The 11,656-nt window shown below is 54.5% G+C and overlaps 1 long non-coding RNA gene across 3 annotated transcripts; it reads left to right on the forward strand.

The window, feature by feature from the left end:
* The first annotated feature begins 7,351 nt into the window (after positions 1-7,351).
* Positions 7,352-10,898, forward strand: LOC117801038. 3 transcript variants are annotated; one of them, XR_004623398.1, is made up of 2 exons: positions 7,352-7,688; positions 9,688-10,898. It is a non-coding gene; the product is annotated as an uncharacterized LOC117801038 (long non-coding RNA). The 3 variants fall into 3 exon arrangements; XR_004623397.1 differs by having other exon boundaries at positions 7,354-7,699; XR_004623399.1 differs by lacking the exon at positions 7,352-7,688 and adding an exon at positions 7,707-8,001.
* The last annotated feature ends 758 nt before the right edge of the window (positions 10,899-11,656 follow it).

An 11,656-nucleotide genomic window follows, 5' to 3' on the forward strand; every position in this document is an offset into this window, starting at 1 on the left:
CACGCCCTGCCCTGGAACAAGGGAGCCCCAGAGACAGGGTTGTCCCTGCCAAATCCACAGTGAGCTTTGCTGGGCCCCACTCCCGCAGCCTGGGGGACACCCACTGCCACAGAGAGCTGCAGATCCCTTCATCGTGATTCAGTTGGCATCAACTCCGTATGATCCCCACCCCCCCGTCCCCCCGGGTACAGAGAGCACCTCCTGGGTGCCAGCCGCTGAGGGAGGCCCTGGGGGTGCAGAGGTGAGGAAAGCACCACCCCTGCCTTCCACGGTCTTCCAGCCTAGGCAGACAGACAGCTGCCAACAAGCACCAGCTACCCTGTGCACACACACACACACACACACACACACACACACACACACACACCCCAGCTCTGCTCTCTCCACCATGGCCAGCTTGCGGCTCCTTGAACCCTGCACAACCCCACCAGCCACACTCTTGCCTCCACATTTCTGTTGTCTGAGACACTCTTTCATGACATTAGATTTATTGCGCTCTAATTTATTCACGTAAGATTTTCCAGTTTGGACAAATGCATATGATGGATTGCATAACCCCTGCCATGGTCAAGAGATAGAACACTTCCCCCCCCACCCCCGGGAAGTCCACATGGCTGGATCCTCACCCCCTGGGGTCTCATGTCGGTCACCGTGGGCACTCGCTCCCTCTGTCCTGCTGAATCGAGACCATGCCCCCAGGACTAACATCAAGGACCTGTATACTTGTGCATACAACTCCGTGTCTCAGCTAGTTCGCACCCAGGACGGGAACAAAAGGATGTGTTTTGTGGGCCAGTTATCAGAGCTCAGAATTCTGAGTCTGAATGTTCCCAGAAGTGTGGGGCTGGGGCTGCGGGAACATGGGGGTTGGGGGCCTCCTGTAGTCATTGGGAACAGACAGGCATGGCACCCGGTGGAGAAGGAAGGAAAGAGCATTGCCGTCCGAGAACCAGAGCTCGTTTGGTGGGAGTGATGAGAAGCGGCTGGAGAGGCAAGTAAAGGGTGTCAGGTCTGCCAGGCTGGGAGTTCTCAGGCCTTCAACCCCCTGCCCCACTCCCCAAAGCTGCCTCCTGGGGGCGGGGATAATACGGGAGAGTCTTAAACAGGGGCTGATCTACATGTTAACAGGGCCTGTCTGGGTGCATCCTGGGGGCAGGCCTGGAAGAGCCACAGCCCTGGAGGCTGGATATTGGACACTGGGTGGAGGCGATGGTGGCTGGGATGGAGCCTGGGGCTGTGACATTCAAGTTGGGTTTTGAAGGATAAATAGGAGTTCACTCATGGTACATAGTAGGGAAGATTGGCAGGCATTTTAGCAGAAGGAAGAGCTTCTGCAGGGCCTGGAAATTCTGAAGGTATGTGATGGGTACAGATGGGTACAGTGACGGGTATCACTGATATAGTCCTTTCTGGGTTGCTTGGGTGGCCAAGAGTGACTTCTGGGAGCAAGGCATTCATCTTGGAGAACAGTGTGGACAATTCTTCACAGATAGCTTTGTAGACTCATCCTAGTCTGACTGGCATCCTGCATCATGGCACCCTTTCTCCATGACCTCTCCTCCTTTCCTCTAACTCCCTTGCCTTGCTCTGCGTTTGCCCCTTCTAAGGTGATCTGGTGCTGGGTGTGAGGCACTGCAGGACTTTCACAGCCACACAGTGGGCTCTAGGGCTGCTCCAGCAGCTCATGGAGAGGGAAGGAAGAGGGCAGGGATCCTAGGAGGCACTTGATGCCCAGGGGACCCGTGAGGATCTGTCTGTGGCTGGCAGGACCCCAGCTGTGAAGCTAGGCATGGGGAAGGAAGGACCATCTCCCCACCCCCCAATCACCAAGTGGGGCTCAGAGCAGGATTCCACTTCGGAGGGCACCTGGGGTACCAGCAGGGTGGCTGGTCAGAGCCGGGGTAGAGAAGCTACAGCTGTGCCCAGGGGAAGGGGCAGAGGCACCAGTTAGGGACGCCTGCCCGGAGCAGCAGCATGGGGGCTCAGAGTGGACAAGGAGGGAGGAAAACCAGCTTCATCGCCTCGGGAAGGGGAGTGTTTCACGCTGGATTGTTTTCTTCCACCGAATGTCGAAGCCTGGGCCAGTGTGACAAGCCTGTTTCATACCGATACCTCGTCTTGTTTGGGGCTTCCCGTGGGCCAGGCACTTACCCAGCAGGGCCCAGCTGAGAAACTGTAAGAGGGGGTGTGGCTAGGACCTGGGCCCTGGCCACTGCACCGTGCCACCTCATCCCCAGGGCACGGAGAGAGAAAACCAGGCTCTACCTACACGGCCTACTTGCCTGCCTGCTGCCCCTCTGCTCCCCACTTTCCCTACAGCGTTGGCCGATGGGGGGTGGGCCGCCTTGGGGTAGTGGCTGGGAGAACAGGCCGCTGGAAGCTAAGCCATCTGTTCCGCCCTCTCCCCTCCCCCACCCCCAGCAAAGCAGAGGCCAAGGCCTGGGCGTCTGAAAATTGGGTTGGCCCTCCTGGGGCTGAGAAACCACCCGGAGCTGAGTCACAGAGATTTCCTTGGGATTAACGATCCTCCGAGGTCTATGGTACCTGGTTGTGGTGGAGGCAGTTGCCTCTTCCAGCCAGGCATTAATCCTAGTGAAATACTTGGTATTTCCAGTCATTCCGGCTGGAATTAAACTTAAATCAAGGCCCAAATAAAGCAGAGCCAGGAGAATGTGAGCAAACTCGCCGAAGAAACCAGGCATCCGGCCTGTTCAGATGCTGGTCTCAGTTCTCAGGCACTGTGGGCCATTCATGGCCTGTGCCTGGGAAGCAGGAGGGGAGGTGAACGGATCACCCTGCTGCATTCCCAGTATCCTCCCCACCGTCAGCTGCACCTGTAAACTGCCCAGCAGACGAGTAACAGGCATCTTCCCTGGGTAGCAGAGCGAGGCACCTGGGGGCCCGAAGCTCTGGGGTCTCAGCGAGATTCTGCTGCTATCACAGGTCTCTTTGCCCAAGGGCACGCAAGTCTAGCCAGTGACAGAGAGGTAGCCATATTTGGGGGCTAGGAGCCCAGACGCTGGAACCACAGTGCCTAAACCTGACTCCATCGCCCACTGACGGGTGACCCTCTGGGCCTCAGTTTCCCCATTTGGAAGAACAAGAGACTAGGTGCCTCACTGGGTGATTGTGACTATGAAGTGGGTTAATACACTTGAAGAGCTTATGTTGTGAGTGTTGTAAGTGCCAAGGGTTAGCTGCTATTACTCTTGGGGCATTGCTTCCTCACCTGCAGGGTGGGGCTAGGGGAAGGCTTTGACCACCAAGGGCCCTCTTCCTGCCCGTGTTCTGTGCTCTGGAAGGGCGCTTACCCTCCATGGGAGGAAGCAGGCAGACAGACAGCATTACACGCTCCACAGACCACACCCATTCAGTGGCTGTGCATGTGCGGAATGTGCATATGTGTATTTAAGTATGTGCGTGTTGACTTGTGTAGGTGTGTGTATGTGTTTGTGGGTATGTGTGTACATATGTACATATATACATGCACATGTATGGGTGTGTGTGTATGCGTGTTTGTGCGTATATACGTGTTCATGTATGTATGTGCGTGTGTGTCTTGTGTCTACATATGTGTGCCTGTGTGGCTTTTGTGTGTACACGTGGAGGTGTGTATACACGCATGTGTCTGTGCTGCGTGTATATGCACACACACGCACATGGATACATGTGCGTGTGTGTGCATACGTGTGTATAGGTGTGTGCACGTGTGTATGTGTGTCCAGGTGGAGGGTACAGGGAACCAGCCCATTTTGGTTCTTTGTTGAGGTGCTGATGGGAATGTGCTCCCACCTCATCTTGCACCTGTCCGAGCGGGCCGTCACCCAAACCCCAGAAGGAGAGCTGCAGACATGAACGCAAGTGCTTTAACCAAAGAGACACGTGAGGATGCAGAGCGGAGGAGCAGAAAAGGGAAAGTAAGGCCGGCTTCTCAGTGCTGGCACGGCCCCCTAAGGAAGCGCTTCGGTCACAGAGAGGAACATAAAGCTCAGAAGTCATCGGTGATCAAGCCAGGACTCGAGAGTGGGTCCACTGATCCGCAGGCCCTGGCTTCCTCGCCACCCTGGGCTGGCCTTTGTGGAAAGGCAGACACACGGGACAGGGATGGTCCCTGGGGCCTCACTCTGCCGGGCTCCAGTGTGGGGAGCGGTCAGGGCCCCAAAGTGCTGGACCCCTGTGCCCCAGGCCTGGCCTAGCGGAGGGATTGCTGAAGAGGACAAGAGTGTTCTGGAGCCCCCAGAAACCAGGGCAGGTCAGCAAGCCCCCAGCGGGCAGTGAGGTGGTTAGAACAGGGCCAAGCTATTGGTATTTTAGTTCTGTGTATGATACGTGATACTTGGGCAACTCGAGTCACCTTCCTGAGCCTCCATTTGTTGTTTATCTGCCAGTACTTCGACCCTGGCCTCCTAGGAAGCATCAGTGTTGTGCTGAGGTCAAGAGAAGAGCCTTTAGCACCCCCAGAGTGAATCCCAGCCCCGACCCTTAGCAGCTGTGTGACTTTGGGCAAGTCACTTACCCTCGCAGCCTGTTGTCTTGCATGTGGAATGGGGACAACAGTGGTCTCTACCTCATAGTGTTCCTGTAATAACTAGAATAATGCCTATAAAACACTTAGAACGACACCAGGCACAAAGACAGGGGCTAGGGAATATTTATTACTGTTGCATTTGGTCTTATTTCATAAAATTGTTAGAACAAAACCACCTTGCATAGAGGAGACTGCTGAACTGTCGAAGCATCTTTTGGAAGGCAGGCAGGTAATATTATCGTTTGCACTATCCATGGCCTCTGTCCCTTTGAGAGCAACATATATTTTCACCCTACTGACTTTGGACCTGACCACGTGACGTGATCCGGCCTGTGGACTATGAATGGATGTGATGATATGCTCCAGGTCTCAGTAAAAGCTTTAAAATGCATTGATGAAAGCTTCTACCATCATACTTGCTGACCCAATGGGACAGCTTGGACCCTGGAATAGCAAGCCACGGGGGAAAGCCACGGGAGCCACAGTTGGCAGTCACCCGCATGAGATGTGAGTGACAAAGAAATGTTTGTTGTCATTGTGAACCCCTGAGATTTGGGGTTGTGTGTTATCACAGCCAAACTGACACAGACAGTATTAAGAAGAAGAAGGGTCTCCAAGGAGGTGTCCCATGACCTACTGGAGAGGACAAGAGCCAAATCTTGGAACGAGACAAAACGCATACACGCACCTGCAGGCATGCCCACATACACACAAAACACAAGGAAACCCTCCATATTGTCTGCCCTTCATTTCCATAAGACATTGTGGTACTTAGCAGGTCCCTAGAGCTAGCCAGCTCTCCCACAGGGTCTCCTCACCTCCCCCTGACCCACCCCAGGAGCTCCTCCCTCACTCCTGGCCTTGATTTCTGGGTTGCTTCATTGAGAGAGCCCAAGAAGCCCTTTGTGTTGGCTTCCGTTTTGTTTGCTTTCACTTGTGCCATCCTGTTGTGGACAAGAAGGAAGCATGCCAACATCAGCGCCTGCCACAGACCAAGGGAAACATTTCCTGGCCTCCGGTTGGATGCAGTTCCCTTCCCGTGGGTCTTCCTTCCAGAGCCAGGTCTGTAAACTTGGGGAGCAAATGTTTTGTTGCTGCACTCTGTCTGGCCCAGAAGAGGTTTTTCTCAGAGGGGACTGAGCTGGAGGGGGCTGAGGTTGACAGCCCTCTGGTCCCAGAAGTTCTTCCAATTGGGCACAGAGGGTCTGGCGGATGCCGCCATCTTGCTTTTGGAAGAGGGGTTGCTCACAGATCTGACCTCACCGGTCCGGGAAAGTTTTCCACTTGGAGTGCTTTCCATTCTAGGAGGCAAAGCAAACATCTGGTCACACAGTTCCCTTTCTCCTTGCCAGCTACCCCAGTTGGGGATTCTAGACATTTGTTCCATCATTTCTTCATTTTCTTTCCGTGCCATCCAGCTGAGCTCCGGCTGTTTCTATCTTTCCTCCCATCCAGGAAGCCATTCACAGTCTCTCTACCCTCGTGTCTGCTCCTGGCCCTGACGGGAATTTTCCTGTGGCTTTCTGTGGTCTCCGACCCTGTAATTTACCACCCAGAGCTTGCAGTTTCTCCCTGCACTGAAGACTTTCCGAGCCAATCTTGGTCCAGTGTGGTGGCTCTGGGTGACTGTCGCAGAAAGCCTTGGAAAAGCTGCCTCTATGGTCCTGCAGTGCTCCAGCCCCCCACCAGCTCATGGCAGCTCATGGCAGCTCTGTCCTTGTGTTTGGTGTTTTGGCGGGGTGCAAGGACTAGAGGCCCACTCAGGCAGCCTTAGGCGTTGCTGGCAGGATGTGCGGGACAGGACTTGAGGAGAATGACCTCTTGGCTCCTCACTGCTCAGCACAGCAGTCTGTGGTCTCTCAGATGCCCCACCATCTCCTCCTGCTCCTGGGTCTTCACCATCCTTGCAACGCAGCTTTCTCGGCCGCTGCTTCCCTGCCTGCTACCCCAGTGTCTCTCAACTGCATCTCATTTGCTCCTGCTTGCACGTGATGTCTGCTGATTTGTGGCTTCTGCCAACCCTCTGAGGGCCTCTCAGCTCTGCTGCATTCTGCTGACGGGGGCCATGTCAGTGTGGCTGCTACCAACATCCCCACGAGTATTTGGCTGGGACGGCTCTTTCTGTGTGGACGGAGTTCCAGGCCAGGCCATCTCACAGGTCTCTTGTCCCTTCATGACCAGCCTCTGTGTGGCTCTTTTGGAGTCAGGTGCCAAGCCTTGTGTCAACTGGTTATTTATGGCCAGGGTTGCACCATCCCATGACCTACGGCATGGCAACTGGTGGGTAAGGAACAGTTTGAGGCCGCTCTCAGTATGCAGCGTGGGTGTCGTGGGCACTTGTGGCCCCTGCAGCCACCTAACAGCACCCTCCCCCCCGCACCAGGCGTGGTCCACAATTCAAGAAGGCCACGATCTCTCCCGCTTCAGACTAGCCCACCTCTCTCCTCCTATTGCTCGGCACACACCACCCTCCAATAGGGCAGTTCCTCCTGCATGTCCCATTGCCCCCCTACCCAGAGTCTGCCTGCCGACCACCCCCTACTCGAGTGCCTGCTCAACTGTTCCAGCTCCTGCTTGAAGTTTCCCTCACCCTTCCCTTCCAGGGTGTCTATGAGTCCTGCCATAGAGACTGGCCCTTGCACATTGTCTGTCCTGCACTGTTTTCCATGTGGTATCACCACACATCTCCTCAGTGGGGCTGACGCTGGGCAAGGGCCACTGCGGAGTGTCAGTCATCACCACCCTGGCACCCCACGAGCAGTCCTGCTTTCCTCCTGTGGGCCAGCCTCTGCAGACTGACGAAAGAGACAGGTGCTCTCCGGGTGCAGAGATCAGACCGGAACCCGAGAAGCTTCACCACCAACAGCAGTATCTGTGGACTCAGATCATGCCACTTCCTTGCTTGAGACCCTCCAGTGCTTTCGATTTGCACCAGGTGTCGCACGGAGCCCTCTGTGGAGCCTGCAAGCGCCTGTGTGACCCAGACCTGGCTGACGTCCTCAATTTCTTTCGAGCCACACCCCCTGCCCACCCTGCCCCACCACCCTGGCTTTTCAGTTCCTCAAAGACGCCGTCTGTCTCCTTGGCTCATTTACAAGCTCCACATGGCAGTGGCTAGGCTGTTTGACCTCCACGGAGCCTGAGATGAGGCACAACACATGTAGGTGTTCAGTAAGTATTTTTCAGTAACTAAGTGAGCGACCTGTGCATCGATGGGACTGGAGGGAAAGTCGTTAGGTACATATGGGGAGCACAGAAGAGGCAGGCTCCGCCAGACTCCCAGCAGTGAGAGACAGGCTGAAGGGGGTTCCGGTGGAACTGGGAGCCTGTGGGTGCCAGGCCGGAAGTCTGGCCTGCCCCCAACCTGCAGCCAGCAGCTGGAAGGTCTCTCTGAGGGAGGAGGGTGAATGATTCAGAAGGAGGCCCTTGGCAGAACAGATTGAAGCATGAGAAACCTGAAAGTCAAGAGATAGGTAGGGAGCCTTTGGAAATACCCCAGGGCTGGCTAAGGACGCACACAGACTTGGGGGGCGGGGAGCGGGTGGCCCTGGAGGCCTGGCAGGGGGACTGGCTGGAGTTGCTGGTAGAGTGGAGAAAGAGCCAAGTCCAGGAAGGTGGGGACTCGGAGTCTCTCCACAGGGGCCACAGCCTGATTTCTAGGAGGGCAAAGGAATGGGAGAGGCAGGAGCAGGGGGCAGGTGATCAGACCAAGAGCACAGGAGGGCGGCCATGTCGGCAGGACATGGGCTTTGCCTGAAGTCCAACAGCCCTGGTTCACTTCCCAGCTCTGTCGCTTACTAGCTGGCTGAACTTGGCTAATCACTCCGTATCTCTGCCCCTTAGTTTCCTTAAGTGTCCCGCGGGGACAATAATGTCCTAGTTGTGATGACTCGCTAAGGTAATGCAGGCAGAAGGCGAGGTGCAGTCAGTCCTGGGTGAAATAGTAACACTCTTTTGTAACTGATATTATGAATACAATGCTAATAATGTTAATCCCACAAACTGGCATCCCTGGAAGGACTCATGCTTGAAGATGGATGCTTAGCTGCAGAATGAGATCGGCAGGAGAGTTGGAGCAGGGCGGTGGGAAGCCCCGGCCTGCGTCTGGGTTCTCAGGGAGGTTGTTAAGCCCCTTGGTGGGGACTGAAGCACTGGGAGGGACAAGCCTGCCAGTCATGGACTGGACTCAGCTGGGAGGAGCAGGGGGGCGGAGACAACAGGGTTGGAGGTGCATGGGGGTGCACCTGCTGCCAGGGCCCAGGTTCCCATCTGGTGTGTCCCCTGCTCCTTGAGAATGCTTCTCACAAAGCGTGTGACTGAGGCAGCCTCTGAAACCACTGTCCCCGGGTTTGGCTGAAGATTCGAGTCACCTGGTGCTCCCTCTCTGCAGGCAGAGCAGTGGCACGGCCGTGCCTAGCGACTCAAGTGGCAGCTCTCTGGGCAGGAGGCGTTGTTTGTCAGGTGCCCCTCTAAGCGGGGCAGCTCTCAGGCTTCTGCAGAGTGAGCGTCTTGGCTCCACCCTGCTTTCTGGACCACAGGCTTGCCCTTTGTGGGCACCGACTCACCACCACGTTGTATTTGTCTGACAGCAGCACTTGAAAAGGGAGTCAACAGTTCGGATTCAGACAGAGCCGAGAGCAAGCCTGGGCCCTGCTGCTTCTCCACAGTAGGTTCTCAGGCCACTCCTGAACGGCTCTGCGTTCCCTTCTGCACATCTAAGATGATGCTTGTTGAGTCCTTAGTCTTAAAGTTCGGTAAATGCTAGCTAGTTATTAAAATTCATCGAAAAGCCGTCACATCCAAGATCACATTTCACGCTCGTTATGGTTAGCCCTGTTTTATAGAGGAGGCCTGGAGTGCTTAGGTAGCTGGCTGCATTTCACATAAGCCTGGGTCTTTCCACCTCGAGGCTGGTGCTACGTTCCCTATGTGCAGGGTTCCAAAGGGCCCCTCTGGCTGCTTAAGATCCTGATTTAGAAGGCATGAGGTGGTTCGAGAAATGATCTTTAATAATCCCCCGCAGATGGCAATGTGGGGAGCATTTCTAAAGCTCCAAGCCGAGGTTGTTGGACTTAAGTCCCTCAGGAGAAAAGGAACATAACAGGTGGCACTGGGCAAATAGTGGACAATTCTTGAAAGGAAAATCTGCTTCTCCCCAGGCTACAGCACCAAGTTCCAAGAAAGGAGGTGGAAAAAGGGTGTCCCCAGAGTTTCCCAGGAGTCTGAAGGATGCCCCTTGCCCTCAAAAATCCTAGAAAGTCACTGCTCTTCAACAGTGGGCAGGTCTGGAACGAGATGACGTGAGCCCTAATCCTTTCTCCCCAGCTTGCTGGCCTCGGGGCTTTGACGAGTCATTTTACCTCCCTTGCTTCAGTTTTTCCAAACAAAAGATCCTATACTACTGCTCGGAGTATTGTTGTCGGTGACTTCAGCGGCCTTGCCTCCTTTTAGCTGCTGCTTACCCGCAGCTACGGCCAGACCCAGCCAGGAAGAAAGAAGCACAAGGACGAGTGCGGGGATGAGGCCGACCCAACAGAGGACCAGGTCAGCTTTGCTCCAAAGCTCTGTAATCCCCCCTCAGAATCTTTCCTCGCATCAGTGTGACTAGGGGCCCATGGAGTGCCGGCCAGGTGCAACAAGCCCCAGCCCTCTGGCTGCCATTGCCCAAAGCCACCTTGGAAATGACAGCCCCTGTGAAGTTAGCCTTGCTCTCCTGGACACGTGCTGCAGAGGAGGGACACGGCAGGTGGCACAGACATGCGGTTTCTCAGCCACCCCTCAGAGCTGTGTCTCTTCTGCACAATGCAAGAAAAGTGGGGACTCTCATCAGCGTGGTGGCAAAGGGCACAGGTCAGGCCAAAGAAGTGGGTGCACAGAGCAACTGTCCACTCTTTCTTTGCCTGTCCTGGTGTTACAAAGACTTGGCTAATGTTCTTAGTGCTGAGAACTGCGTCTTCATCTTGGGCTTTCTCCATTACCCCCAACCCTGCTCTGCTCAGATGGCTGACCTGGGGAATTTGTTCAGTGCAGAACAAACAGAACTGTATTTTGTATTCGATCATCGGCAGCAAGAATGGCTTCTCACTGCCCTCTGGCCCGTGACACCAGAAGCAAGACCAGGCACCAGTCTACGAAACATGAAGGCCAGTTGTCTCACCCAGACATACAGACTTCAGGCTAGAAGGGCATGGGATCCCCCTCACTGTGTGGTTGGGAATCCCAAGGCTCAGAAGCAATCCCATCAAGGTCCCCAGCTTGTTTTGTGTGGGACAAGCATCACTCTTGGATGTTTGGCAGGGCTGTCAGCTTAATGAGGTAAAAGCTGGTTTATCCTGAATTGTAATTATTAAAAAGGGCGATTTAAAAGTCACTTTCTAATCTTCGAAGATTGAATTATGCTTAGCGGAGTTTGGGGGTTGCCACGTGCTCTGTATAAAGCTGCCATCCTCAAATATTAATGTGTATAAAGCCAGCCAAACAACTTTGGTCATTTGGGGCAGAACTATCAGGGGTACTTGTCAAAATCAAAGACCCCCGTCTCTCAATAAGCCCAGATTTTTGAACACACAGCCTATCCTATTTTTCCAATGGGTAGATACTAGTTCTTGGAACACTACTTGAAAAACTGGAAGTGTAAGATCTAAGAGTCCTCGTGGTGTCTTCATGATGTGTCTGCACAGTTGTGATGTCACTGTGGGAACACACTCCCTGCTGACAGCTGCTCTGTTTGGGGCCAGGGGTTGACTGCGCAACAACGGAGCACTAAGGGCTTCAGGCAGAGGGCCTGTCCCGTTGCAAGAGAAATGAGGAGGGTGTGAGTGTGCTGCGGAGGGGGCATGCTAGGGCTGACTTGCTCATCAATGAAGATTCAGAGTGGAACACCCTAAGCTGGTACTTCTTTGGGACGTTAGAATGAACATTCATTCCTGTAAAACGTGCCCCTTGACAAATACAGTTCTGCAAGTGAGCTTCTGGGCAGACTCTGTCACCCCTTCCCACCTTCCCATGCACTGAGAGCAGCACCTCCTATCATTTATTCTGCTCAATGCCCCCATGAGGTGGATAGTATCTGTTCCCATTTCTCAGGAGAAAAAACTGAGGCACAGAGAGATGAAACAGCTTGCCAGA

The sequence above is a fragment of the Ailuropoda melanoleuca genome, chromosome 2 (assembly GCF_002007445.2).
Source record: "Ailuropoda melanoleuca isolate Jingjing chromosome 2, ASM200744v2, whole genome shotgun sequence".
NCBI classification, from domain to species: domain Eukaryota; kingdom Metazoa; phylum Chordata; class Mammalia; order Carnivora; family Ursidae; genus Ailuropoda; species Ailuropoda melanoleuca.